At 45.0% G+C, this 25,897-nt stretch overlaps 1 long non-coding RNA gene across 1 annotated transcript; it reads left to right on the top strand.

Annotated features, from left to right (window-relative positions):
- Nucleotides 1-8,032: 8,032 nt before the first annotated feature.
- LOC132829248 (uncharacterized) lies at nt 8,033-17,469 on the top strand. Its single transcript, XR_009646225.1, has 3 exons — nt 8,033-8,117; nt 12,314-12,418; nt 17,395-17,469. It is a non-coding gene; the product is annotated as an uncharacterized LOC132829248 (long non-coding RNA).
- Nucleotides 17,470-25,897: the final 8,428 nt, after the last annotated feature.

Genomic DNA, 25,897 nt, shown 5'->3' with positions numbered 1-25,897 from the left:
TGAGTAGGAAGGGTTTAGAGGGATATTGGCAAAGTTCTGGCAAATGTGACTAGATACGTCATGCAGGAGTTGGTCCGAAGGATCTGTTTCCGTGCTGTACATCTCTATGAGCCAATGTCTTGAAATGAGTCCACATTATCGAAGAGGAGGTGCTGGAAGTTTTAAAACACAAAGGTAAATAAATCCCCAGGACCTGATCAAATGTAGCTCAGGACATTGTGGAAAGCTGGTGAAGACATTGTAGGGCCCCTAGCAGAGATATTTGTACCATGTGTGATAGGCAGGTAGACTGGAAGGTGGAATTGTGGACAGTGAAGAAGGTTTTCTGAGATTACAAAGGGATCCTGATGAAATGTGTGAATGGCTGAAAAACTGTAGATGGAGTTCAATCTGAATAAATGTGAGGGAATGCATTTGGTACAACAAACACGGGCAGGGCTTATACAATTAATGGTAGGACCTTCGGTAGTGTGTTGTAGAACTCAGGGTTCAGGTTGAAGTTTGCATCATAGAGAGACAGGATGGTAAAAAAAACTTGCTTGCCACACTTGTTTTCATTGCTTAATCCTTTGGTCCTCTTCTGGAATATTGTGCCCAGTTATAGGAAGGATATTATTAAGCTGGAGAGGATTCAGATGAGATTTACTGGGATGTGGCTGGTTATGGAGGGTTACAGTTATAAAGAAAGGCTGGATAGGTTGGTATGTTTTCATTGAAACCTGAATGTTGACAGATGATCTCATAGAAGTTTATAAAACAATGAGGGGGATAGATAGAGTTAATGGGAGTTGTCTTTTCCCTGGACAGGGGAGTTTCAAGACAAGGCACTACATTCTTAAGTTTAGAGGAGAGACATTTTTTAAAAAAAAAGTGAGGGTCACATTGTTACACAGAGGGTGGGATGCGTGTGGAATGAACTTCCCAAGGAAGGGATGAATGTGGGGACAATTACAATGTTTAAAGATTTTTGGATTAGTACAGGAATAGGAAAGGTTTGAAGGGACATGAACCAGGAACAGGCAGGTAGGACAAGATCAGTTTTAGAGTATGGTTAGCGTTAACCAAACAGTGCGGTATGACTCTCTGACTAGGATTATAATGTTGTGTCATTAATTAAGAAAGGCTGCAAGAGGAAGCCAGGGAACTACAGACTGATGACCAGACATCAGGGTGGGTCAGTTGTTGGAGGTCATTTTGCGAGGTAGGACTTACATGCATTTGGAAAGATAGGGACTGATTACGAACAGCCAGCATGGCTTTGTGCGTGGGAAAACATGTCTCACAAACTTGACTGGAGTTTGTTCAAGATGTGACCAAGAAGATAGATGAAGGCAGAGTAACAGACATTGTTTCTGGCTTCAGCAAACCCTTGGTCAGGGTGTAGCATGATACATTGGTTAGTAAGGGTAGATCACAAGGGGTCAGGGAGAGCTAGCCAGCAATGGGCTATACAATGGGATGACAGTGGGAGACAGAGGGTGGTGGTAGAGGGTTGTTGTTCAGACTGGAGGCCTCTGACCAGCAGTGTGCTGTGAGGATTGGTGCTGGGACCACTGTTGTTCATCATTTACATAAACCTTTTGAGTTAAAATAAAAGAGTCCCTGTTATAATGTTTGTGGATCCAAAGATAAGTAGAAGAGTGGGCAGGGAATATAGTTCTCGAAGGGGATGGTAATCAACTGGGCCAATGGATCAAGGATTGAAAGATGGAGTTTAATTCAGGTGTTGAATTTAGTTCAGTCAAACCAGGAGGACTATTGCAGTTAATGGTAGGGACTTGGGCAGTGTTGTCGAACAGAGAGAGACCAAGGGGTGAAATTACATTGTTTCTTGGAAGTGACATCACAGGTGGACAGGGTGGGGAAAGCAGCATTTGGCACACTTGTCTTCATTGGCCAGCGCATTGAGTACATGAGTTGGAGATATTAGTAACACTGTCATCAATAAGGCCACAGGTTGACCTTATAAAGGTTTATGAAACAATGTAGGGCCTAACTAACGTGAATTGCCAAGGGTAGGTGAGTCCAAAGCTAGAGGCATAAACGTGGGGTGAGAGAGCAAGGATTTAAAGAGGGAGCTGAGGGGCAACATTTTCCACGGAGGATGGTGCATAGACGGAATGGATTTCCAGAGGAAATGGTGAAAAAAAGTACAATTACAACGTGGAAAAGGCACTTGGGCAGGTACATGGAGAGGGGAAGGTTTGAAGGGATTTGGAGAGAAAGTGAGGTCTGCAGATGCTGGAGATCAGAGCTGAAGATGTGTTGCTGGAAAAGCGCAGCAGGTCAGGCAGCATCCAAGGAACAGGAAATTCGACGTTTCGGGCATAAGCCCTTCATTCCTGATGAAGGACTTATGCCCGAACCGTTGAATTTCCTGTTCCTTGGATGCTGCCTGACTTGAAGGGATTTGAGCCAAACACAGGCAAACGCGACTCATTCCATTTCGGAAACCTCGGCCGAAAGGTCATGCCGCACAGAAACAGACCCGATGTTTCTAGTTATTGGAGGAGGAGACTACCGAGACAAGGCATGTTGTAGAGACTGAAGCAAGTTCCAGCGATATGGATGGTCATCTGGACTGGAGGTTTCAAATATGTGAAGTAATTGGTGAGGTGGGAGGAGGTGACAGAGATAGGAACTGTTATTGGTGTTAGAATGATTGAAGACACTGGTCCACAAGACAAGCCATCGATACAGTGTTGAAGAGGGAATAGGGAACAGAAAGACCCAGGAAGCATTACTACCCTCTGATGGGAGGCCTGCTTTCCCCTCTGTTGTCCTGATGTTCACCAAGACAGCACAGGCCTGGATTGAAAACTGGGAACTCCCGATGCTGTCCCAATACAACAAAACTTAAAGTAAAGGTGGTACCTGAGCCTGGGGTGTGTCAGTACTGTGCTCCTTTCCAGCATTATATCTATCTCATGTCCTGTTAGCTGATGTTTGGAGCCCTCTCATTGCCCTCTGCTCTGTGCGCTGAGTGATCTTATCTGGCGGCAGAATTTATTCAAGGCTCCCGACCTCCCTGACCTTTGTTTCTCTGGCTGACCAATCATCTTCCCAACCAGCAGTTGTCAAGTCTATTGAGTCAGGAACTCCCTGGGTACCTGTAGAAGACACAGAAATAGGCAGAATGGGAAATTAGACTGATGCTGTGAGGGTTACACATGTAGAATGGCACTGAGCCCCACATAGATCTGGAAAAACCCCGTCTCCAATTCTGGCCTGTGCTGCTTCATCTCTCTAGAGTGGAGAATTCTGTTGGCTCAGGATCTGGAGTAGCTGCAAGAGTGAGAGATGGTGACAGGGGCAGCAATTAGAACCACACAATGAGGGATACCACATAGAGTCATAGAGATGTACAGCATGGAAACTGACCCTTCGGTCCAACCCGTCCATACCGACCAGATATTCCTACTCAATCTAGTCCCACCTGCCAGCACCCGCCCCATATCCCTCCAATACCTTCCTATTCATATATCCATCCAAATGCCTCTTAAATGTTGCAATTGTACCAGCCTCCACCACATCATCTGGCAGCTTATTCCATACACGTATCACTCTCTGTGTGAAAAGGTTGCCCCTTGGGTCTCTTTTATACCTTTCCCCTCTCACCCTAAACCTATGCACTCTAGTTCTGGACTCCCCAACCCCAGGGAAAAGACTTTGCCTATTTATCCTATCCATGCCCATGGAGCGACACCGAATGATATCACCAGAGTACAGGATCAAACACTTGTGCTGGGATGCCCAACCTGTGAGAAGGTGAAGTGAGAGCCTAGTGGCATTATTGTGAGACAATTTATCCAGAAACTCAGCAAATGTTCTCTGGACACAGGTTCAAATCCCACCATTGCAAATGATTGAATGTGAATTAAATGTTTCCTGTCTTTAGTGAAGTAATCTAGGATGGGACTGGGATATCACAGGTATTACAGAACAACAGCTGAGGGAGGGACAGGACAGGCAGCTCAATGCCCCAGGGGACAGATGCTGCAGGAAGGACAGAAGGGGAGCTGAGAGAGGAGGAGAGCTGCTGGTTGTGATTGGGTGAAACATCACAGCAGGGACTGAGAGAGGAGATTCCTGCGGGACCGCCCAGTGACGCTGTGTTCATGGAATTCATCAATAACAATGGGGCTTCCCTTTCCTCTGATTGTTCTACAGACCCCGATCGCCCCGCCCTCCTGCGGCTTGACCTTCACAACATGGCGGCCCAGAGCGCTCCATCTTCCCTCAAACAAATGGCGGCCGTGACCTTGGGCCGCTTCCCCGATCAGAGACCGCCACCTCCTTCCCCGGGCCTGGAGGGGCTTTTTCGGGGTTTTTTTACCTTTATCCGGGACTTGTGAATTCTCTCCGCTCCTTTCTCCCAGTGAGGCTCCCACACCTCGCCTCTGAGCGCCGCTCTCTGAAGCCGATCGCAGCCGCTGCCGGAGAAAGCAGCTCCATGTCTCTCTCTGTCCTGATCAATGTGACACTGCGCATGCGCTACATAGGAACCAAACTGCGCATGTGCCTGAGGTTTATAGACAATGACCACCCTGGTACTTGTGCTCTTACCCAGAATAATTTTGCTAATCCTCTCTTCCACTTCCCTAGAACTCTGTGGAGGCCTATAAAAAAAACTCCAAGCAGTGTGACGTCTCCCCTTCTGTTTCTAACCTCAGCCCACACTACCTCAAGAGACAAGTCCTCATGAAAAGCTATCTCAGCCACCATTATACTATACTTGACTAACATGACTTGCATGAACCCATTGCAGAGCTTCAAACTCCATGAGGCAGCTATACTCTCTATCACAGACAGACTCAGTCTGGAACCTCCTCTGTCCTTAAGACCTTATACACTGCCTGCACTCCTCCATTTCCCCTTTGCATGTTCCCTTTCCAACCTGCCCCATCTGCATCACTCCACAATTGGAAGTGTCAAGGGCAGAAGTCTGTCAAATCGTCTCCCTAACCTATTCTATCCTCCTTTAAGATTTTTTTGGAAATCATTCTGCTTAATCAATGTTTTGATCATCCATGAAGTACCTTAGGAGATTTGCCATTGTGAAAGATTCCATACAATATGAGTAGTTGTTTTTTTGCCATACATTAGGAGAAACAGGAATGATGCATTCAAAATTCTACCAAGTAAGTCACTGATAGGTGCAGTGTATAGGCCACCAAATAATAACATCATATTGGGATGGGCAATAAACAAAGAAATAACTAATGCCTGTAAAAATGGTACGGTTATTATCATGGGTGATTTTAATGTACATGTATTTTGGTCAAACCAGCTTAGTCAGGGTAGCTATGAGGAGTTCATTAAGTGTATCTGTGATATTTTACTTGAACAGTATGAAATGGATCTACAAGGGAGCAAGCTATCCAAGATCTGACCCTCTGCAATGAGACAGGAATAATTAGTGACCTCAGAGTTAGGGATCCTCTCGGAAGAAGTGATCACTGTATGGTTGAATTTAATACATATGGAGAGTGTGAAGATAAAACCTAATACCTGGGTCCTGTGCTTGGACATGAGGAACTACAATAGAATGAGGGAGAAACTTGATAACGTAGACTGGAAACAAAGATTTTATGGTGGGACAGTTGATGAGCAGTGGAAGATTTTCAAAGACATTTTCCAAAGTCCTCAGCAAAGGTATATTCCAGTGAAATGGAAGGACTGTAAGAAAAGGTGTTCTCTACGATGGGTATCTAAGGAAAGTGATTAAATTGAAAGGCATACAACGTGGCCAAAACCAGCATGAAACTAGAACTGGGAAAACTTTAAAGGTCAACAGAAAGCCACAGAAGAGTTACAAAGAAATGTAAGCTCGAACATGAGAAAAATAAACTAGCACAGACTATAAAGACAGATAGCAAATGTTTCTATAAACATAAATAATGAGAAAAGAGTGGCTAAAGTAAACGTTGGTCTTTCGGAAAAAGAGAAGGATCATTTAGTTACGGGACATCACAGTGGAGGATACTAATATCTTGCCAGTAATTAACAAAGACACAAAGGTAGGTGAGGATATGGAAGCTATCATTATTACAGAACACCTAGTTTTGGACTGTTGGAGGTAATTGAGCTAATAATAGAAAATTCTCTTTTCCCTGACAGAATGGATCCCAGGAGAAATAACAAATGCACTGACAGTATTTTTCCAAAATTCACTGGACTTCATGGCAGTCTCAGCAGTTTGGAAAGCAGCAAAAGTGACGCCACTGTTTTAAAAAGGAGGTGGACAAAAGATGGGTAATTATACCCCAGACAGCTTCTTCTCTATAGTGGGAATGATGCTTTGATCTATTATCAAGGAAGAAATAGCAGGGACTTGATAGAAATTGTCCCATTGGACAGATACAGCATGGGTTCATGAAGGGCAGGTCATGCTTGAAAAATCTTTTGGAATTCTATGAAGACATTTCAAGCAAGTTGGACAATGTGGACCCAGTGGATGCAGTGTACCTGGATTTCCAAAAGGCCTTCAAAAAGGTGCTGTGCAAGAGGCTGTTGCATAATATAAAGGTATATGGCATTAGGGGTATAGTATTAGCATGGATAGAAGATTGGTTGACTAACAGGAAGCAAAGTGTGAGGATAAATGCATATTATCCTGGCTGGCAATCAGTGACTAGTTGTGTGCCTCAGGGATCAGTGTTGGGACTGCGATTATTTAGAATTGATACAGATGATTTGGAGTTGGGGACCACATTTAGGGTGTTAAAGTTTGCTTATGACACGATGATGAGTAGCAGGACAAAGTGTGCGCAGGACTGTGGAACTTTGCAGAGGAACATAGATACATTGAGTGAGTGGGCAATGGTCGGTCATATGGAATATAATGTTCATAAATGTAATGTCATACTGTTTGGTTGAAGTAACATTAAAAAGAGATTATTAATTGAATTTTAAAAAGTTGCATTTTTGCTAAGCAGAGGCACCTGAGTATCCTACTGCATGAGGCTGGTCACCAGGTATAACAATCAATTCTGAAGGCAAATGCAATTTTGTCCTTCTATGCTGAAGGGATTGTGCTTAAAAGCAGAGGTTATGTTCCAGCTGTATTGGGTGCTGGTGAGGCCACACCTGGAGTACTCCATGTAGTTGTTATCTCCTTAGTTGAGAAATGATGTACTGGCACGAGAGGGGGTGCAGAGGAGATTAACTAGGTTGATTCCAGAGTTGAGGGGGTTGGCTTAACAGAGACGGAGTAGATTGGGATTATATTCATTGGAATTCAGAAGAATGGAAACATATAAAATAATGAATGAAATGGATAAAATAGAAGTAGAGAGGATGCTTCCACTGGCAGGTGAATCTAGGACAAGATGGCAACACAGCTGAAAATGTGTTGCTGGTCAAAGCACAGCAGGCAGGCAGCATCTCAGGAATAGAGAATTCGACGTTTCGAGCATAAGCCCTTCCTCAAGATGGCATCACCTCAAGATCAGAGGCAGCAAATTTAGGACTGAATTGAGAAGGAACTTCTTAACCTCAATGGAATTCATTGCCCAGGGAAGTAGTTGATGCTAGTTCAGTAAACATTTTTAAAGCTAAGGTAGCTTTTTTCCAAAACAAAAATAATTAATTAAAGAATACGGTGAGAACTTGGGTAAATGGTTCTGTGTCCACGAAATGATCAGCCATGATCTTATTGAATGGCAGAGCAAGCTCAAAGGGCAGGATGGCCTTCTCCTGTTCCTAGTTCTTATGTGATACATTCCTCCCTCACTCGTGACTTGGAGGTGCTGGTGTTGGATTGGGATGGACAAAATTAAAATTCCCAGAACACCAGGTTATAGTCCAACAGGTTTATTTGGAAGCACTAGCGCTGCTGCTGCTTCATCAGGTGGTTGTGTGTTTTTAACTTTGTCCCTCACTCTTGTAACTTATGAACAGCAACAAAAGCCACGAAGCAGTGCGCATGCTCCAGCCAACAATGGTCCCCGGATGATTGATGTCAGCGGCGGACCAATGGAAGGACAGGGGCGGGGCTAGAGGACCTGGCGGGGCAGTTGGCCCTCCGACCAATCAGAGTGAATGAGAGGCGGGACTTGATTATACCACGTGATCATCCTCGCGGACAGCGCGGCTGTGCGGGCGGAGAGCTGTCGGTAAGAAAAGAAATAAACAGCAGCAAGTGGGAGGGAAATGGTGACGGTCTGGGCTGAGAGGTTTTGCAAACATTTGGTGCACATCGGAAAATACAAATTTGAAACTTACAGTCTCGTTTTTGCAGTAAACCGGAAAATGCCTCATTTCGCGATTGACTCGAGTAAGTGCCGCCATCTTTATTCGGGGCAACGATTCACTGGACACGTGCAGCCGCCATCTTTGTAGGGGGCAAAGTTCAGAGGGGTGTATGTGCAGCTCTCCCTGATAGAGAGTCATAGGGCAGGATTTACACAGAGCACATTCACACCCAGAGAAATGGATTTTTGTTTTTCTGTGGAATTGTTCCGTCATTCATTTAAATGATTTGGATGTGAATAGAGGCGGTACAGTTAGTAAGTTTGCAGATGACACCAAAATTGTTGGTATTGTGGTCAGTGATAAAGGGTGTCTCAGAATACAATGGGATATTGATCAGATGGGCCAATGGGCTGGGGAGTGACAGATAGGGTTTAATTTAGATAAATGTGAGGTGCAGCATTTTAGAAAAGCAAATCCGAGCAGGACTCGCACTGAATTGTAAGGTCTTGGAGAGTCTTGCTGAACAAAGAGACCTTGGAATGCAGGTTCACAGTTCCTTGAAAGTAGAGTCACAGGTCGATAGGATAGTGAAGAAGACATTTGGTATGCTTCCCTTTGTTGGTCAGAGCGTTGAGTACAGGAGCTGGACAGGACATTGGTTAGGCCACTTTTGGAATATTGTGTGCAATTCTGGTCTCCCTATTATCAGAAGGAGGCACTGAAACTTGAAAGGTTTGAGAATTGATTTTCAAGGATGTTGCCAGGGTTGGAGGATTTGAGTTGCAGGGAGAGGCATAATAGGGACTGGGGCCATTTTCCCTGGAGTGTCATAGGCTGAGGTGTAATTTTGAAGAGATTTATATAATCGTGAGGGGCATGGATAGCGTAAATAGACAAGGTGTTTACCCTGGGGTGGTGGAGCCCAGAACTAGAGGATATAGGTTAAGCGTGAGAGGGGAAAATTCAACAGGGACCTAAAGGGCAACAAAAATTGTAACATTTCAAAGGCAGTTGAATAGGAAGGGTTCAGAGGGATGCCGGCCAAGTGCTGGCAAATAGGAATAGATTAGGTTCGAATATTTGGTTGGCATAGATGGGTTGTACTGAAGAGTCTGTTTCGGTGCTAGACATCTCTGACTGTGGGATCATAAAACTGCTCCGATTCGCCTCTGAGCACCTTGATGTCCACTTGTTCACTATCTAGCTTCCTCAGTCTCTGAGTGTATTTTTGCTCTGTTTAGTATTTTACTATTATGTTCACAGACCTTTCAGTAAATGAATTGTCCACTGCTGCCTGGCTCCTGACCATATTACAGAGGAGGTAGTACTGGATGTGTTGAATCATATCGAGGTGGATAAATCTCTGGGACCTGTTAAGGTGTATCCCAGACATTTGTGGAAAGCTAGGAATGTGATAGCAGTGTCCCTCCCTGAGATGTTTATATTGTCATTGGTGACAGGTGAGGTGCTGGAAGGCATGTGCCATTATTTAAAAAGGTGTTAACAAAAGGCCAGGGAACAAGAGAACAGTGAGCCTGAAGTCAGTGGCAGGCAAGTTGTTGGAAGGGATTCTGCGGGACAGGATTTACATGTATTTGGAAAGACGAGGAATGATTAGGGATAGATAGCATGGCTTTGTGTGTGGGAAATTCTCTCTCTAACTTGATTGAGTTTTTTTTGAAGATGTGACAAAGATGATTGATGAAGGCAGATTGTGAATGTTGTCTATATGGACACTGAACGATGTTCCACAAAGCAGACTGGTTAGCAGGGTTAGAGAACATGAAATGTTGAGAGAACTAGCCATTTGGATACAAAACTGGCTTGAAGGTAGGAGGCAGAGGGTGGTGCAGAGGGTTAATTTGTGGACTGGAGGGCTGTGAGCAGCAGCGTGTTGCAGGAATGGATATTGGGTCCTTAAATAATTGACTTGGATGTGAATATGAGATATGGTCAGTAGGTTTACAGAAGACACCAAAATTGGAGGTGTAGTGGACAATGAAGAACGCAGACTGGGTTCAATTTAGACAAATGTAAGCTGTTGGATTTTGGAAAGGCAAATCAGGGCAGGGCTTATACACTTAATGGTAAAGTCCTTGGGAATGTTGCTGAACAAAGGGACCATGGAGTGCAGGTTCATTGTTTCTTGAAAGTCCAGTCATACATCGGCAGGCTAGTGAAGGTAGTGTTTCGTATGCTTATATTTATTGGTCAATGCATTGAGTACAGAAGCTGGGGCGTCAAATTGTGGCTAGACAGGACATTGATTAAGCCATTTCAGGAATTATGTTTTAAGTTTGAAATTCCCTGTTCTAGGAAGGATGTTGTGAATCTTGAAAGAGTTCAGACAAGATTTACAAAGACTTTGCTAGGATTGGAGGATTTGGGCGACAGGGAGAGGCTGAACAGGCTGGGGTTAATTTCCCTGGAGAGTCAAAGACTGAGAGGTGACTTCATGGAGATTTATAAAATCATGAGGGGCATGGATAAGGTGAACAGCCAGGGTCTTTTCCCCCCAGGTTAGGTGGGTTCAAAACAAAATCACATGGGCTTAAGTTGAGAGGGCAAAGATTTAAAACGGATCTAAGAGGCAAAGTTTTCAAGCTGTGTGTGATGTGTGTGTGGAATGAGCTGCCAGATGAAGTAGTGGAGGCTGATACAATTACAACATTTGAAAGGCATCTGATTGGGTACATGGACAGGAAGGGTTTCAAGTGATACGGACCAATCGCTGGCAAATGGGGCTCCAGTTGTTGAGGATTCCTAGTTGGCATGGACAAATTGGACCAAAGGTCTGTTTCTGTGCTGTACATCTCTATGACACTAATAAATGAAAATAAGATGTGTTCCTCTTTTGTGGAGAGCTAGCAGAAGCACAGATAATTGTTCTTGGAGCTGAGAAGGTTAAGCAGTGATTTTGATCAGCTGCAAATTTGTTTCTAAGATATTTAATTTACAGAGAGAGGGGAATTGTTAACAACGTCACAGTTTTAGTAACTATTTTCAGGTAATTGGCAAATAATAAGTGAATATGTGAACATTATGTTCTTCAGTAAGTTCTGAGCATCTGGAATAGTCTGAATGGCAGCTGGACAGACTCAGCAATTATTCATAAACAGATTTGGAATTTTACCTTTTAAGGGAAGATTTGGGGTGCTATGGGCAAATGGGAAGGGAATTGGGACAGATTTGAAGCATTTCTAGAGGGAGAGAGTACAGCCCAAATGGGCTGAATAGCCCCCAGCTCCTGTGCTCTGTGATACTGTCCCATTGACTGTGAATGTTGAAGCTCATCCCAGGGCAGAGAGAGGGAGGATCCCACCACTCACCTCACAATGGGCCCCGGATGATTGATGTCAGCGCAGGTCAATAGGGGGCAGAGGGCAGTACTGGAGGACCAGGTCGTACGAGTTTCTCCTCCAACCAATCGGAGTGAATGAGGGCATCCTCAAGGCTGGGACTAAAGAAAGGCACATATCGCAGAGATTTGAGAAACTGGAGGACATGAGATAGGGAGCGTTCTGTGGCTAGTGAGGAATTATATAAATAAGGAAGAGTTTTGAGGATGGTTTAGGTGACATTGATCAGGCGAGTTGAGGATGGAGGAATTTAGGGATCGTGAGGATTAGAGTCATAATGTGATACAGCAAGGAAACAGGCCCTGTGGTCCAACCAGTCCATGCCGACCATAATTCCAAACTGAACTAATTGTACCTGCCTCCGTTTGGTCCACATCCATCCAAATATTTCCTATTTATGTACTTATCTGAATGTCTTTTCAATATTGTAATTGTATTCACAGCTACCACTTCCTCTGGAAGTTCATTCCACACGTGTATCTTTTTTATTAAAACCTTCATGTATTTTCTCAAATCTTTCTCATTTCTTCTCAAAATGAATGCACCCAAGTTTTGAATCCCCCTCTCCCCCGGCTATTCACCCTGATCTACACTCTTTCTAATTTTATAAACCTCGAATAAGCTCACGCCTCAACCTCGTTCATGCCAGTGAAAAAGTTCCCAGCCTCTCCTTAGAACACAATTCCTCCATTCACGGCAACATGCTGGTAAATCTCTTCTGAACCTGCTCCAATTTAATAATATCCTTCCTATAACAGCACAACCAGAACTGGACAGAGTATTCCAGAAGAGGCCTCCCCAACGTCCTGTACATCCTCAACATAACGTCCCAACTCCTGTACTCCAAGGTCTGAACAATCAAGGTAAGTGTGCTGAGCACCTTATTAAACACCCTGTCTACATGTAACACAAACTTCTAAGACGTGAAGCCCTCGATCTCTTTGTTCCCATATCACTACTCAAGGCCCTACTTTTATTGAGAGTAAGTCCTGCACTCGTCTGTTTTGTCAGGTTGTTATATTTTGCATTTATTCCAATCCAAAAAAATTGAGTATAAAGGCAGTAGGGCTATAATTAAGAGGGAAATCAGGAGGCAAAAAAGGGACGTGAGATAGCTTTGGCGAATAGGTTTAAGAATAATCCGAAGGGCTTCTATAAATACATGAAGGAAAAAAGGCTAACTAGGAGAAAATAGAGACCCTCCAAGATCAGCAAGACAGCCGTTGTGTGGAGCTGCAGGCGATGGGCGAGATAGGAAACCAGTGTTTTCCATCAGTGTTTACTGTGAAGAAGTACATGGGAGATATAGAATGTGAGGAAATAAATGGTGACATCTTGAAAAATGTCCATATTACAGAGGAGGAGGAGGAGGTGCTGGATGAGTGGCTAAGGAGCTGGGGCAGGGGAAAAGCATTCACATTTTTTTTGGATCATTGTGATCTCCTCTGGAGTAGAGTTGACTTGCATAAGAAGGATGGATTGTACCTGAATTGGAAGGTGTTAACATCCAGACAGGGAGATATTAGTGATACTCGGGAGGCATTAAAGCAGTGAGGGAGTGGGTGTAAACCCAATAAGATAGTGAGGAAAGAGTATGTCTGAGACTGGTACAGTTCAGAAGTCAAATAGTCAAGGCAGGCAAGGGCAAGGCACAGAATGAAGTCGGACTGAGCAGTTGCACTGCATTTACTTCAATAGAAGAGGCCTGGCAGGGAAGGTAGATGAGCTCAGGGTATGGTTTTGAACATGGCACTGGGATATTATAGCAACTACAGAGGCATCACTCAGGGATGGATAGGACTGGCAGCTTAATGTTCCAGGGTATAGATGCTATACGAAGAATTGAAAGGGGGACAAGAGAGGAGGGGGAGTAGCATTTTTGATTCAGGATAGCATTATGTTTTTGCTTAGGGAAGATATTGCTGGGAGTATGCCCATTGAAGTTATTTCGTTGGAACTGGGAAATAAGAAAGGGATGACCACCTTATTGGGGTATTCTGCATGGATTTTGTCTGGGTTCTCTGGTTTCCTCCCACAGTCCAAAGATGTGCAGGATAGGTTGGATTATCCAGGCTGAATTGTCCACAGTGTTCAGGGATGTGCAGGTTGGGTGGATTGTCCAGGCTGAATTGTCCACAGTGTTCAGGGATGTGCAGGTTGGGTGGATTGTCCAGGCTGAATTGTCCACAGTGTTCAGGGATGTGTAGGTTGGGTGGCCCTGAGAAATGCAATGTTACTTGGGGAGGTGAGGAGGCTCTCAGGGTCAGTATCAATGTGATGGGCTGAATGACCTGCTTCCACACTGTTGGGATTCTCTGATAATTCTACTAGTTTTAAAATAGTTACAGAAAATAATAGACCAGATCTACAAGTTAAGGTTCTGAACTGGACAAAGTCCAATTTTGATGGCACAAGGCAAGAACTTTAACCTGGTCCCTAAAGCCTGCTCTGCCATTCAATAAGATCAGGGCTGATCTTTTCATGGCCTCAGCTCCACTTTCCCGATCTCCCACCATAACCCTTAATTCGTTCCCTGTTCACAAATCTACATTTTGCCTGAAAGGTATTCAAATGCTGCAGTCAGCAGGGAACGCCACAGATTCACAACCCGTTAGCTGAAGAAGCTCCTCCTGATCTCAGTCCTAAATTTGCTCCCCCTTATTTTGAGGCTCTGGAGTTGGACCCTTACTCAGTGGAAATAGCCTCCCTGCTTCTGTCTTATCTCCTCCCCTCATAATTTTATTTGTTTCCTATCCAACGTCCCATTCTTCTAAATTACAATGAGTATAGAACATGTTTTCTCAATCTCTCCACATACGCCAACCTTCTCAACTCCCAACTCAAACTAGTGACCCTCCTCTGCACTCCCTCTAGTGCCAGCACATCCTTGCTAATGTAAGGAGACCAAACCTGTACACAGTACTCCAGGTGTGGCCTCACCAGGACCCTGTACAGCTGCAGCATAACCATCCCTCTAGCAATGAAGGACAATATTCCCTTCACTGCCTTAATGACCTGCTGCACCTGCAAACCAACTTCCTGTGATTCATGCACAAGGACACCCAGCTCCCTCTGCACAGCAGCATGCTGCAAGTTTATAATTTCATCATCCAGTTTGTTGTTAGTCCAACCAAAATGGATGACCGTCCATTTCCAACATTGTCCTCCATCTGCCAGATCTTTACCAACTCACTTAACCTCTCTGTATCCCTGTGCAGACTGACAGTGGCCTCTGCAGACATTGCTTTACTCATCTTTGTATCAAATGTGAACTCTGACACCGTACACTTGGTCCTCAACTCCAAAACATTTGTGTAAATTGCAAACAGTTGTAGTGCCAACACTAATCCAAACACCCATTTATCCCCATTCTTTATTTTTTGTTGGTGAACCGATCCTGTATCAATGACAATTACCCATAATGCTGTGCATCTTTACCTTATACAACAGCCTTTTGTGTGGCAACTTATCGAATACCTTCTGGAAATCCACCTCCACCGAGTCTGCCTTGTACAAAGAACTCGTCGTATCCTGAAATAATTCCAGTCAATCCATTAAACGTGACCTGCCTTTCATGAATCCATGCTGTGTCTGCGAAATGAGACAATTTCTACCCAGATATCTCACCACTACTTCCTTGAGAGATTCAAGCATTTTCTCCACTACAGAAGTTAAGCTAACTTGTCCATTTTGAAGAATAGTAGTACCAATTTGCAGCTTCCAGTCTGTCAAAACCATCCCAGAATCCAACAAATTTTAGTGAATTATCACGAGTTTATTTGTTATTCCACTCCCCCCCCCCCCCCCACGCCGCCATCTCCTTTAGTCCCTGGGATGCATTCCATCAGGGCCAGGAGACCCATCTACCTTGAGGCTGTTATCTTTCCCAACACTGCCTCTTTACTGGGAATGATTGTTTCTCTGTTCTCATCTGCCATTGCCTCCATAGGCCTGTGACAATGAGAGTATATAGACAGTATGTTCCTGTTAAGGCCAAGGCTGGGAGGTGTAGAGAATGCTGCCTGTCAAAAAATTGAGGGTCTGGACAAGAAAATGAAGGAGGCATAAGGCAGGTACAGAGAGCTGTGTTTGTGTGAATCCCTAGAGGAGTATAGGGGCAGTATGAGTATACTCGCGGTAAACCAGGTGGGCAAAAAGGGGACATGAGATAGCTTTAGGAAATGGGTTTAAGGAGAATCCCAAGTGATTGTACAAATACACTAAGGACAAATGAGTAACCAGGCAGAGAATAGGTACCCGCAAACATCAAGGCTGTCTGTGGAACAGCAGGAGGTGGGAGAGGTTCTGTATGAGCGGAGACGTTTTACAAACAAAATGTGCACATCGGAAAACACACATTTTGAAACATCCCAGTCTCGTGTTTTCCGAAAACGGGGGAATTGCCTCAGTGTGGCTGCAGGCATGGGTGCGTGCCGCCATCTTTATTCGGGACAAGAGTTCACTGGACAGGCGCAGAGCCGCCAGCTTTGTAGGGGTCAAGGTGCAGCCAAGCACATGTGCAGCCTTTCTCTGGTACAGAGTCATTGGGCAGGATTTACACAGAGGACCTTCTAATTCAGAGCAATGGATGTTTATTTCTGGATTTGTTTCATCATTCATTTAAATGATTTGATATCGTAAATGAGTTTTCAGGTCATACAAAATTAGAGGTACTGTGGATAATGAAGAACGTTACCTCAGATTATAATGAGATATTGATCAGATGAGGTTTAATTTAGATAAATGTGAGGTGCTGCATTTTGGAAAAGCAAATCAGGGCAGGACTTATACACTGAATGGCAAGGCCCTGGAGACGTTTGCGGAACAAAGAGACCATAGTCGTTGCAAGTCAAGTTGCAGGTAGATAGGATGATGGAGAAGGTGTTCAGTATATTTTCCTTTGTTGGTTCGAGCATTGAGTATAGGATGTGGGAGGTCATGTTGTTGTACAGGACATTCGTTGGGCCACTTTTGGAATATTGTGTGCAATTCTGTCCTGCCTCCTATCAGAAGGGTGCTGTGAAACTTGAAAGGTTTCAAAAAAGACTTACAAGGATGTTGTTAGGATTTGAGATTGAGCTACAGGTTGAGGCATAAAAGGCTGGGGCTGTTTCCCCTGGAGTGCCATAGGCTGAGCGGTGATGTTATGGAGGTTTATACAATCATGAGGAACATGAATAGACTAAATGAACAAGGTGTTTTCCCTGGAGTGGTGGTGTCCAGAAGTAGAGGGCATTGCTTTAGGGTCAACGGATAAAATTTCAAAGGGGCCTAAAGGACAACTCTTTCATGCAGTGGGTGGAATGAGCTGCAAGAGGAAGTGGTGGAGGCTAGTACAGTTAAAACTTGTTAAAGGCGTCTAAATAGACACATGATATGATTAGTAAGCGTTTACAGGGATATGGGCCAAGTGCTGGCAAATGGGAATCGATTAGGTTCGGATACCTGGTTGGCATGGATGAGTTAGACCGAAGTGTCTGTGTCGGTGCGATACATCTCTGACTGTGGGATCATAACAGCTTATACTGTTCTGCTTCATCTCTGGGCTCCCTCATGACCACTTTGTCAATATCTAGCTTCCTCCGTCTCGAACAATGGGTGGATTTTACTATTACTTTTGCAGACATTTTTGTAAGTTAATTTTTCACTGCCGCCCAGCCCATGACCATGTGCTGCTGATTATTTTTTTTCTGGAAAATCTTTGACAGTCAAGAATTCTTTGTTTCCAATAAACATATGTATTTTCCTTCCATTTCTGACTATAAATTCTGCGTCATTTTCGTTCCCTGTAATCCGTATTGCACTCCCTGAAACATCAACTGTGTTTCTCCTTCCACAGATCCCAGTGATTAATGCCAAAGCCCTGTTGCCTGTGGAGAGGGTGATGTTTGACTTTCTTGTACAGCTGCAGTTTGTGTGGTGAGGGTGTTCCCACAATGTGGTTGGGTAAGAGACATTACAGATTATTCATTACAGCAATAGTGATGATTTGAAGATCATGTCCAAATCAAGAACAGTTTGTAGTTTTATTATCATGCTTATAATTTCACGAAAATATTATTGGGAACTTTAGACATAAGGCCAGAGAAGGATGGTATTAGGTCAGGTGACCAAAAGCATTGCCAAATAAACAGGTTTTGAGGAATGTCTTAAAGGAGGAAAGCAGACCTGTGAGGTTTTGGCTGCGATTTTCATACCTTGTTGCTTTGGCAACTGTAAAAGCAGCCACACAGGTGAGGTAATGAATTAACATGCCATTGGGAGTCTCGAACAGAATGGGCTGTCGAGGTCTCAAAGGGTGTGAGATGCAGCGAGCTAGGGATGATCACACCCAGGAATTACATCAAGGGTGAGAATTTTAAATTGAGGGATGTGGGTCGGATGCTGGCAGGTGAGACGAGATTGGGTTGGGATATCTGGTCGGCATGGACAGGTTGGATTGAAGGGGCTGCTTCCATGCTGTACATCTCTGTGGCTCTATGTTGTTGATAATGAATAGCAGCCTTTTGATGGATCAACAAGTTTTGGTACAAGGGAGTACTTGGGCAGCAGGGATTTAGTTTTTCTTGAGATTACAGGGAGGTTGAATGTGGGAAGCTGGTCAGGAGTGTGTTTGGATAATGGAGTCTGGAGATAACACAAGGTGGATGAGAGTATATGAGCTGATACAAGGGTAGAATCAGCTAGAAATAGTGGTGTTGGAGTGGGACTGGGCTGTCCCCCTCACCTCATCTCTGGGATTCAGCTAGTTGTCAGGTTGTGAATCAGGGCAGTAACACAATCGGGAGCTAAGTGGCCCTGGTGGAGCCTAAAATGAGTGTCACTCAGCTGGCTGTTGCTGAGCAGCTTCTGCTTGGTAGCCCTGTTGATAACATCTTCCATTACTTTACTGCTGATCGAGTGTGGACTGACAGAGGGAAATTGCCTGGATTGGATTGCCCTGCGTTTTTGTGTTGAACATCCCTGGGCAATGTTCCACATTGTCAGTAGATGCCAGCGCTGGAGCTATACTTGGCTTGGTGGGTGGCAAGTTCTGGAGCACAAGCCATCTGTACTATTGCCAGAATATTGGCAGGGCCCGTAGCCTTTACACTACTTAACCATTTCTTGATGTTATTCAAACTGAATCGAACTGGCTTAAAACTCACATCTGTGATGTTGGAAACCACTGGAGAAGACTGAGATGGATCATCCCACTTTGCACTTCTGGCTGCAAATGCTGTTGTCTTATCTGGTGCATGGATGTGTGAGGCCCGTCCATCAGTAAGGGTGGGGATATCTGTGATGCTTCCTCCAGTGAGTTGTTTTATTGACCATCACCGTTCACAACTGGGTGTGGCAGAACTCCGATCTGTTCCATTGGATGTAGGATCGTTTAGCTCTGTTGCTTGCTGCTGATGCTGTTTGAAATGCAGATGGTCCTGTTTGGTAGCTTCACCAGGTTGGCACTTGATTTTTAGTTATGCCTGGTGCTGCTCATGGCCTGCCCTCCTTTCATGCCCATTGTGATGGGTGAGAGCGGGATTTACAAACCCATGAGATGACAGATTGTGCTGGAGTACAGTTCTGCTGCTGTTGTTATCCCACAGTGCCTCAGAGATATCCAGTTTGAAGTGCTACATCTTTTCAAAGGTTGTCCCATTTTGAACGGTGATAGTGTCACTCAACACAATGGAGGTTTTTCTCAACTTTAAGCCAAGACTTGTCTCCAAAAGGAGTGTGTGATGGTCGCTCTTACCGATACTGTCATGGACAGATGTATCTGCAGCTGGTCAATTCATAACAATGAGATCTAGTATGTTATTCCCTGTTGTTGGTTCCCTCACCACCCACTGCAGACTCAGTTGAGCAGTTATATCCTTTAGGACCTGACCAGCTCAGTCAGTAATTCTGTTGCAGAGCTAGTCTCGATTGTGGACATTGAATTCCTGTACCCAGAGTACGTTTAACACCATTTTACTTCCTCAGTACTTCATCCAAATGTTGTTCAACATGAAGGAGAACTGATCCATCAGCCAAGGGAGGACGGTACGTGGTAATCAGCAGGAGCCATGAGATTTCCTGGTAACCGGAGTCAATGCTGAGTACTCCGAGGGCAAATCCTCCCTGTCTGTGCCATCACCTCTGCCTGGTCTGTCCTACTGGTGGGACAGGAAATATCCAGAGATTTCAGGAGAAAGTGAAGACTGCAGATGCTGGAGATCAATGTCGAGAGTCTGGGGCTGGAAAAGCACAACAGGTCAGGGTGATTAAGGGCTTAGGCTCGAAACGTCGATTCTCCTGCTCCTCGGATGCTGCCTGACCTGTTGTGCTTTCCATCACCACACTCTCAATATCTAGGGATGGTGATGGTGGTGACTGGTCATTGTCTGTAAGGGATGATTTCATGAGTATGACTATGTCAGGCTGTTCCTTGATTGGTCTGTGAGACAGCTCTGCACATTTTGGCACCAAACTCCAGATGTTCTTCTGGAGGACGTTGCACCATCGAGTGGGCTGATACGGTGGTTGTATTTTCTGGAGGCCTGTCAGATACTGAGTGGTCCATCCAGTTTCATTCCTTTGTTGAGACTTTGCAGTGATTAATACAGTGAGTAGCTGGCTGGGCCACTGTCAGGTTGGCAGGATTTTTTTTTGCCATTGACAATGGTTCCATGGATATCAGGAGATTCCTAATTCCAGTTATTTTTTCTTGAATTCAGATTCCACCGTCTGCCAAGTTAGGATTCGAACCAGGACTTCAGTCGTTTGCTTTTATATTTTGGATAAAAGTTAAATACATTCGGTTTGTTCACTCACTTTAAATATCACTTACCCAGGTTTTATTTCTTTGAGTAACACTGTCCATCATCCTGTCTCCTCCATCCTTCTCTCCAACAACAAGAGTTTGGAGCACATGGAGGTTCTCTGTCACTAAGACTGAGATAATCCGACCTGCTGCTTCCCTCCCTCCCACTAGCCCATGGAGCCAAACTGCCTCATGTGGTGTTCCCGGTTTTTGTCCTAAACTTACATCTTCCTCAAGTGTTTTGTCAAGCCTTATCAGAGCTCATCTTGACCCTTTACCCTAATCTCACTAAACTATAGACTTTCCAACTCTCTTTCGTCATCATCACCATCAGTCCCCCTCACCGATTCACAGATATTGTTCCTTGCTCTGTCTTTTCTGGTTATGTCCTTCTCTCCCATTCTGTGAAAACCTAATATTTGACCTCACGGTTGGTGAAAATTCCTGCTCCATCTCCACTCTCCCTTTCCTTTCTGAATTCCTTGCATTTGGTGTCCTTGGTCCCTTCTGTATCTCACGTACATACTGCCAGGAGGTGACATTATGCAAAAGCACCATGTTAGGTTACACATGTACACTGACGATGCCCAGCTCTCCCTCCCCATCAGCCCTCTCCATTACTCCACTGTTACTCAGTTATCAAGCTGCTTACCACATTCCCACTACTCGATTAGGTGCAGTTTCCTCCAATGAAACATTGTAATGGTTAAACCCATTGCCTGACAAATTCCTTTCCCTTCCTGCTGAGCCTCTCCCTCTCACTGGGAACTATGCAGCAGAACTACACTCTTCATAATATTGCAGTTATATCTGACGCGAAGCTGAAATTCTGATTAGACATCTACACAATCCCAAACACCAAAAATTCCAATCTGTTAAACGTTGCTTGTCCCCTCCTCACTCCAGCCCCATTGCTACTGAAAACCCTTACCCGTGTCTGTGTTGCCTTAAACTTGACGAATCCGAAACAGAACCCTTGATTCTGTGACTGGCTCGAATCTGATTTCAGATTCCCCTCTCAGTATTTACCCTCCGACACATCAGTATGGTGTGGTCTGATTGTAGCTGGTGGAAATGGCAGAGGATGATCTGGGTGGAAGGTGAGGACTTAGGGCGGTGGGGTGGGGGAGTTCTATCCTTGTTGCAGTTGGAGGTGACAGTTTCAAAGGCAGAGGTGCGAGAAGTGGAGAAGATATACTGGATGGTATTGACCACATGGGAGGGGAAATTGCAATCCTTGAAATTCGTGGCCATTTGGTATGTTCTGGATTCACTGAAACACTGCAGTAAGCTTGAGACAGATGTTGGCCAGGGAACAGGCTTGTGTGTTAAAGTGACAGGCAGCTGGAAGCTCGGGGTCTGCTTTTGCAGCAGAACGTAGATCATCAGTCGCCATTTCCAGCACCTCCACTGAGATGCTGCCAGACACAGGTTCCTGTCCCCTCCATTAACAGCTATGCACCCTCCCAGCCAGATTGTTCTCCACTCCTTTGTCTTTCCAAATGTTCCGGTCTCTCTCTGGGTTCTGTCCCTGCCTATTATTTACTCTTTACCCCCTATCTCCTGCAGTACAAAGATCTGCAGGTTAGTTGAATTGGCCAAGCTAAATTTCCCATAATGCTCAGGGATGTGTAGGTTAGGTGCATTAGTCAGGAGAAATATACAGTAATAAAGTAGGGGAATGGGTCTGGGTGGACTTTTTGGGCCGAATGGCCTGTTTCCACACTGTCAGGATTCTAATTTTCCCAGCTCCCATTGGTTCTGAGGAAGGGCCACTGGACAGATTTCTGTTCCCAGATGCTGCCAGACCTGCTGAGCTTTCCCAGCACCTCCTGCTTGTTGTTCCTGACTGACACCATCCATCCACCTTCCGGGTTTGATTCAGGCAGGGGGAGGATCCCACCACTGACCTCACAATGGGATCCAGCTGATTGATGGCAGCTTCGGACCAATAGGAAAATGTGGTGGAACTGGTGGACGAAGTGGAACCAGCTGGTCATCCAAACAATGGGAGTGAATGTGGGGCGTGGCCAGTGGGATGACACGTCACCAGGAACTCAGCCTGTGCAGTGTCACGTGACTCGGCCGTTGGTGAATGTGGGAGACGCAAACAGGGAAGGGGAGAGTGGCCTGAGAGACAGGGAGATAATGAGTCACTTCAGACTGGGACGTTTTAATTACACTCTGTGTGGTTAGTCTGAATTAGAAACTCTTAATCCCACGTTTGCAGCAGATGGGAAAATGGCTGCGGCTCTCAGGCGGTGATAGGTCCTGGGATGTGGCCGCCATCTTTATTGGGGGCAAGATAGTGTAGGTTCCTAGGTGGTGGGGGCGTACGATTTGAAGAGAGGCATTTACACATCAAGCACATGCTAAGAGAAAAGTATGTCTTTATATTCTTTCTGCACTGACTGAGTTTTGTTTTGTGAATTCATTTCATAGGATATTAAATCAGAATAATTGAGGCTGGGATCTCAAAAGCACGTTTTTACAGTCAATGGAGTCATCAGGATCTGAATATCATTGATATTTAACTCTGGACGGAGAAAGGTCTGTCTGTGCTGTTTATGGGAAGATATCTCCAATATTTTTGTTAAGCAGAAAGATGTACAAATTTGTTGGACTACCCTTTGGGAGTGTGCTCTGTTCTGGGCACTGCAGCTGTGGAAGGAGATATTGGCATGAAATGGAGCACATACTTATCCAAATTACATCTTATTTCTTTGTAAGTACTCTCAGATTTAGACCCAATCACCCACTTCATGGTGTTAACCTGTAGACTTCATATTTTCAATTACCTGCAAACTTCCCATTAAAAGTCCTTATGGACTCAAATTCCAGTACCTTTCCAGGTGGGATGTTCCAGATTCTGACAACTGTCTGTTCATTCAGAAACTGCTGAGGTCCATGTTGACTCTGGGGTTACAAAGGGCTGAATTGAAAGATGACATGCTGTCCCTGAGCTCCTATTGAGATGCATTGGAACAGTACAGGAGGCTGAGGGCAGTGTAGGTGTGAGCAGGCAATGAAAATGATAGGGCTGCACTGTGAGGGCTGCTTCGCTCATTGAGAGTGTTTTGGAGTTGGGTGTAAACAGAGCGAGGGGAGACGGGGAGAAGGTGAAGCTGAAACTCCGTTTTAGATTAGATTTACAGTGTGGAAACAGGCCCTTCGGCCCAACAAGTCCACACCGACCCGCCGAAGCGAAACCCACCCATACCCCTACATTTACCCCTTACCTAACACTATGGGCAATTTAGCATGGTCAATTCACCCAACCCGCACATCTTTGGACTGTGGGAGGAAACCGGAGCACCCGGAGGAAACCCACGCTGACACGGGGAGAACGTGCAAACTCCACACAGTCAGTCGCCTGAGTCGGGAATTGAACCCGGGTCTCTGGCGCTGTGAGGCAGCAGTGCTAACCACTGTGCCACCGTGCCACCCACAATCCATGTTCAGGCCGTTCAGAAATTCACATGGTCCCAATGGGAAAAGCCAGTTTTTAAGTGATACCTGCGGAGTATTTGTCAACAGTTTTTAAAGTATTTTTCCTGAGGGCAGTTGAGAGTTAACCACATTGCTGTGGGTCTGGAGTCACATGTAGGCCAGACAAGGTGAGGGTGACCGTTTCCTTCCCTACAGGACATGAGTGAACAAGATGGGTTTTCTAACAATCGACAATAGTTTCATGGTCATCATTCGCCTTTTCATTCTAGATTGTATTGGATTCCGAAGCCACCATCAGCCATGTTGGGATTCTAACCCTCTTCCTAGGAGCATTGCACATGTCACTCATCTGGCAGGAATATCATAAAGCCATTGCCTCCCCTTTTTAGCAATGTTTACGTGTACAATGTGAGATAAAATACTGCAACGTCCATGTGTCAGCCCCTCCAAAAGGTCAATCAATGGAAATTTGTTTGGGGGGGGCGAAATATTTCACTTTTTTTGGGGGGGGGTTATTAAACAAAAATGAATCCAAATATAAATCTTATACAACGGACATGTAATTTCTGAAGCCGGAGGGGGATTACAGAGACAGGGAGGGTTGTAGGGCCAGAGGGGGATTGTTGTCCAAACATCACTGTGGTGTACATGGACTGCAGCATTTCAGGGAGGCGGATAACCACCACTTTCTCCAAGACAAGTAAAGGGGGCCAATAAATACTGGTCTGGGCAGCAAAGGCAACCCCCAGTGTATAAAACCAAGCAGTGACCTCTCTGAGCTGACTGGCTGTGAAGTTAAAAACATCTCTGGAAATGGAGTGGGCAGAGAAGAGAAACAGTGACATTTCATAGCTGCCCTCAGAGAGACCTCACCCCTGGAAGTAGTCCGAGCAGGGGATCAGCTCATTGAGTTTCAGTCTCTTCAAATATCAATCTTAGTCGGTTTTATTTTATTAATTCTACAATAGTGAGTCAGGTGAGGATTTCTTTTTAATGTCTTACGGTCTCTTGATTAAATGTTTAAGATATGAAACGTAAGCATTAATTTTATCTCGGGCAGTATTTTTCGAGCAAAAGACTGTGCCTTTGCCATGGTCTGTAGGTTGTTAAGGCGGAGAGATGGCCTGTTGTAGAGTGGCGTGCTGTTCGTGTTCGATGTAGGAGATTAGGGAGAGTTTCAATGATCCTGATGATTATGTCTGCAGGAAGTGTGATTGCAAATCCTATTGGATCGCATGGATTGGTGGAGGAGTGATTAAAGGCAGTGTGGAATTGACAGGAGCCGGGGGGTGTGATAGGTGGCAGTCTCAGGATTGCAGGATACTGCAGATACAGTCAGGTAGATGGGTTACCTCCAGGAAAGCTAGGAGGGGTAGGTAGGTACTGCAGGAGTCTTCTGTGGCTATCCCCATCTCAGACAAGTATACTGTTTTGGAAAATGTAGGTGGTAATAGACTTTCAGGGGAATGTAGCACTGACAGTCAAGTTACTGGTACTGAGACTGGCTTCTAACATAATGTGAGGTATATCCAGTTCCACAAGACCGATGGTGATAGGGGACTCTCTAGTCAGGGGCACAGTCTGCCATTTCTGCAGGTGACAGTGAGACATCAGAATGGGATGGTGCTGCCCTGGTGCCAGTGTCAAGGATGTCTCTCAGAGGGAACAAAACATTCTCAAAAGGTAAAATAACCAGTGGGAGGACATTGTACATTGGTACCAATGGCATAGGAAGGGGAAAGCATGGGGTCATGAGGAGCAGGGAGATTTGCTAGTGCCACTCGGGAGGCATTAAACCAGTGAGGGAGTCAGGGTAATCCTAAAGAGATAGTGAGAAAAGAGGTGAGTCTGAGACTGGTACTGTTCACCGGTCAGACTGTCAAGGCAGGCAAGAGCAAGCCACAGAATGAGCTGCGACGGATCAGTTACACTGCATTTATTTCAGTGCAAGAGGCCTGACAGGTCAGGCAGGTGGGCTCAGGGTATGGTCTTGAACATGGCACTGGGATATTACAGCAATTACAGAGGCATCACTCAGGGATGGATAGGACTAGCAGTTTAATGTTCCAGGGTATAGATGCCATAGCAAGGATAGAGAGGGGGC

The sequence above is a fragment of the Hemiscyllium ocellatum genome, chromosome 28, assembly GCF_020745735.1.
Source record: "Hemiscyllium ocellatum isolate sHemOce1 chromosome 28, sHemOce1.pat.X.cur, whole genome shotgun sequence".
NCBI lineage: Eukaryota > Metazoa > Chordata > Chondrichthyes > Orectolobiformes > Hemiscylliidae > Hemiscyllium > Hemiscyllium ocellatum.
The sequence above is the reverse complement of the archived record's forward strand: the minus strand, read 5'-3'. Positions and strand labels throughout refer to the sequence as shown.